The following is a 4,787-nucleotide window of genomic DNA, read 5'->3' as shown; positions in this document are numbered from 1 at the left end:
CTCTGTGATCTTTGTCTGCCTGTAGCTTTGCCTTTTCATGGTGATAGGAATAGTTTGCAGAGCTGGGACGAGTGACGGCTGGAAGGACTTCCCTTCTTGTTGGTTTGTGGCCCTCCTCTCCTGGGAGAACAGCGGCCTCTAGTGGCTTGTGCTGGGCAGCTGCGCGCAGACAGGGTTTCTGCTTCCTGCCCGGCTGCTATGGAGTTTATCTCCGCTGTTGCTGTGGGCGTGGCCTGGTTCGGGCAGCTACTCCAAAGTGGTGGAGTCGCGTTGGAGGGGGAGCGGCCTGCAGGCTATTTATCTCCATAAGGGGCCTCCTTGCTCCCTGCAGCCCAGGGGTTAGGGTGCCCAGAGATCCCCGGATTCCCTACCTCTGGATTAAGTGTCCCGCCCTGCCCCTTTAAGACTTCCAAAAAGCACCCGTCAAAACAAAACAACGACCACAAAAAAAAAATTTTAATTAAAAAAAAAATTTTTTTTGTAATTAAAAAAAAAAAAGGTGGCTGCTCGTTTTTCTGTATTCTCCAGCACCAGCCTCAGGCATCTGCTCACTGTTCTTGCTGCCCTGTTTCCCTAGTATCCATGGCCCCCGGCGCATGCACTGTGTCTGTGTTCTGGCCCGGATGGCTGGAGCTGGGTGTTCAGCAGTCCTGGGCTCCGTCTCCCTCCTGCTCTGCCTACTCTTCTCCCGCCAGGAGCTGTGGGGAGGGGTGCTCAGGTCCTGTGGGGCCGGGGCTTGTATCTTACCCCCTTTACGAGGCACTGGGTTCTCGCAGGTGTGGATGTGGTCTGGATGTTGTCCTGTGTCCTCTGGTCTTTATTCTAGGAAGAGTTGTCTTTGTTATATTTTCATAGATATATGTGGTTTTGGGAGGAGATTTCCGCTGCTCTACTCATGCCGCCATCTTCCAACTTGGCATTTTTTAAAGATGGCATGTCAAACCAGTGGGAGAATAGCAAAGTATTCAGTTCTTGGTGTAGGAACTATTGGGTTTCCACATCAAAGAAAATAAAATTAGGTGCTTTCTTCTCACTATACAAAGAAAAATTATAAATGAATTGAAGACCTAAATGACAAAAGCGAAACTATGAAACTATTATAAAGTGATAGAGGAGAATATTCTTAACAATCTTGGGGGTAGTTGGATATCTCAGAACTAGAGGTGAAAATCACAAGTCATTGTTTTTAAAAAAAGATTGCTGTTTGACTACATCTAAATATAAATTTTCCTCCTATATGGTGAAACATACCACAAAGTTAAAAGAAAAGCAATAAATTGGGAAAAACTATTTGCAACTTCTGTAAGAGATAAGGATCAATAATCAAAATATACCAAGAATTGCTGCAAATTATAAAAGTAATAGTAAAACTTATAAAAAATACTGCTAGGGGGAGCCAACATGGTGGCGTGAGTAGGACAGTGGGAATCTCCTCCCAAAAACATACATACTTTTGAAAATACAACAAACACAACTAGCCCTAAAAGAGAGACCAGAAGACGCAGGACAGTGGCCAGACTGCAGCTACACCAGCGAGAACCCAGCGACTGGTGAAAGGGGTAAGATACAAGCCCGGCCCCGCGGGAGCCAGGCGCCCCTCCCCCCAGCTCCCGGCGGGAGAACAATAGGCAGAGCGGGAGGGAGACGGAGCCCAGGACTGCCGAACACCCAGCCCCAGCCATCCGGGCCAGAGCGCAGACACAGTACATGCCCAGGGGGCCCTGGATACTAGGGGAACAGGGAGTAAGACCTCTGAGCGGGTGCTGAAGCTGATGCCCCAGAGAAAAAGAAAAGCGGGGGCTTTTTGAAAGTCTTAAAGGGACAGGAACTTAACAGCTTGACGGAAACAACACAGGTCACAGTACAGCAGCTGGAAATTACAGGGAAAACCGGGTGCACTAACCCCCTGGGCAGCAGCTCTGAGACCCCTCACGGAGGCAAACAGTCAAGCAGCCCCCCCATCCATTACCCCACCGGGCGCTGCGAAAGCAGAGAAGCAGCCTGAGACAAATTCCGCCCACAGAAAGGGAAATTTCTCCCTTCCGGCCAGGCAAGACACAAAGACCCAGTCTACACGCAATTACCCAACACAAGCCACTAGGGGTCGCAGTTGCCCCAGTAAAGAAAGGCCAGTAGCAAGTGAAAATTTTGGCCCTCCCAGCTGACAGTCAATAGCACCTGTCAACATGAAAAGGCAAAAAAATATGATCCAGACAAGACTAACCCAGACAGCTTCAGCATCTGCTACATCTTCCCCTGAGAAGGAATCTGGGGAGATAGATTTAGCCAGTCTACCTGAAAAAGAATTCAAAACAAAAGTCATAACCATGCTGATGGACTTGCAGAGAAATATGCAAGAACTAAGGAAGGAGAATTCAGAAATAAAACAAGCTCTGGAAGGACTTCAAAACAGAATGGACGAGATGCAAGAGACCATTAATGGACTAGAAAACAGAGAACAGGAACGCAGAGAAGCTGATGCAGAGAGAGATAAAAGGATCTCCAGGAATGAAAGAATTTTAAGAGAGCTGAGTGATCAATCTAAAAGGAATAATATAAGAATCATAGGCATTCCAGGAGAAGTAGAGAGAGAAAAGGGGATAGAAAATGTCTTTGAAGAAATAATTGCTGAAAATTTCCCCAAACTAGGGGAAGAAATGGCCTCTCAGACCACAGAGGTACACAGAACTCCCATGACAAGGGATCCAAGGAGGGCAACACCAAGACACATAATAATTAAAATGGCAAAGATCAAAGACAAGGACAAAGTATTACAAGCAGCCAGAGAGAAAAAAAAGGTTACCTACAAAGGAAAACCCATCAGGCTATCATCAGACTTCTCAACAGAAACCCTACAGGCCAGAAGAGAATGGCATGATATACTTAATGCAATGAAACAGAAGGGCCTCGAACCAAGACTACTGTATCCAGCACGAATATCATTTAAATATGAAGGAGGGATTAAACAATTCCCAGACAAGCAAAAGTTGAGGGAATTTGCCTCCCACAAACCACCTCTACAGGGCATCCTACAGGGACTGCTCTAGATGGGAGCACTCCTAAAAAGAGCACACAACAAAACACCCAACATATGAAGAAGGGAGGAGGAGGAATAAGAAGGGAGAGAAATAAAGAATCATCAGATTGTGTTTATAATAGCTCAACAAGCGAGTTAAGTTAGACAGTAAGACAGTAAAGAAGCTAACCCTAAACCTTTGGTAACCACAAACTTAAAGCCTGCAATGGCAATAAATTCATACCTTTCAATAATCACCCTAAATGTAAATGGACTGAATGCACCAATCAAAAGACACAGAGTAATAGAATGGATAAAAAAGCAAGATCCATCCATATGCTGCTTACAAGAGACTCACCTCAAACCCAAAGACGCGCACAGACTTAAAGTCAAGGGATGGAAAAAGATATTTCAAGCAAACAACAGAGAGAAGAAAGCAGGTGTTGCAATTCTGGTATCAGACAAAACAGACTTCAAAATAAAGAAAGTAACAAAAGACAAAGAAGGACATTACATAATGATAAAGGGCTCAGTCCATCAAGAGGATATAACCATTATAAATATATATGCACCCAATACAGGAGCACCAACATACCTGAAACAAATATTAACAGAACTAAAGGAGGAAATAGAATGCAATGCATTCATTCTAGGAGACTTCAACACACCACTCACCCCAAAGGACAGATCCACCAGACAGAAAATAAGTAAGGACACAGAGGCACTGAACAACACACTAGAACAGATGGACCTAATAGACATCTACAGAACTCTACATCCAAAAGCAACAGGATACACGTTCTTCTCAAGTGCACATGGAACATTCTCCAGAATAGACCACATACTAGGACACAAAAAGAGCCTCAGTAAATTCCAAAAGATTGAAATCCTACCAACCAACTTTTCAGACCACAAAGGCATTAAACTAGAAATAAACTGTTCAAAGAAAGCAAAAAGGCTCACAAACACATGGAGGCTAAACAACACGCTCCTAAATAATCAATGGATCAATGACCAAATCAAAATGGAGATCCAGCAATATATGGAAACAAATGACAACAACAACACTAAGCCCCAACTTCTGTGGGACGCAGCAAAAGCAGTCTTAAGAGGAAAGTATATAGCACTCCAAGCATATTTAAAAAAGGAAGAGCAATCCCAAATGAACGGTCTAATGTCACAACTATCAAAATTGGAAAAAGAAGAACAAATGAGGCCTAAGGTCAGCAGAAGGAGGGACATAATAAAGATCAGAGAAGAAATAAATAAAATTGAGAAGAATAAAACAATAGCAAAAATCAATGAAACCAAGAGCTGGTTCTTCGAGAAAATAAACAAAATAGATAAGCCTCTAGCCAGACTTATTAAGAGGAAAAGAGAGTCAACACAAATCAACAGTATCAGAAATGAGAAAGGAAAAATCACAACAGATCCCGCAGAAATACAAAGAATTATTAGAGACTACTATGAAAACCTATATGCTAACAAGCTGGGAAACCTAGGAGAAATGGACAACTTCCTAGAAAAATACAACCTTCCAAGACTGACCCAAAAAGAAACATAAAATCTAAACAGACCAATTACCAGCAACGAAATTGAAGCGGTAATCAAAAAACTACCAAAGAACAAAACCCCCGGGCCAGATGGATTTACCTCGGAATTTTATCAGACATACAGGGAAGACATAACACCCATTCTCCTTAAAGTTTTCCAAAAAACAGAAGAGGAGGGGATACTCCCAAACTCATTCTATGAAGCTAACATCACCCTA

The sequence above is a fragment of the Manis pentadactyla genome, chromosome 4 (genome assembly GCF_030020395.1).
Source record: "Manis pentadactyla isolate mManPen7 chromosome 4, mManPen7.hap1, whole genome shotgun sequence".
In the NCBI taxonomy this organism is placed as follows: domain Eukaryota; kingdom Metazoa; phylum Chordata; class Mammalia; order Pholidota; family Manidae; genus Manis; species Manis pentadactyla.
This window is presented reverse-complemented; position numbering follows the sequence as displayed.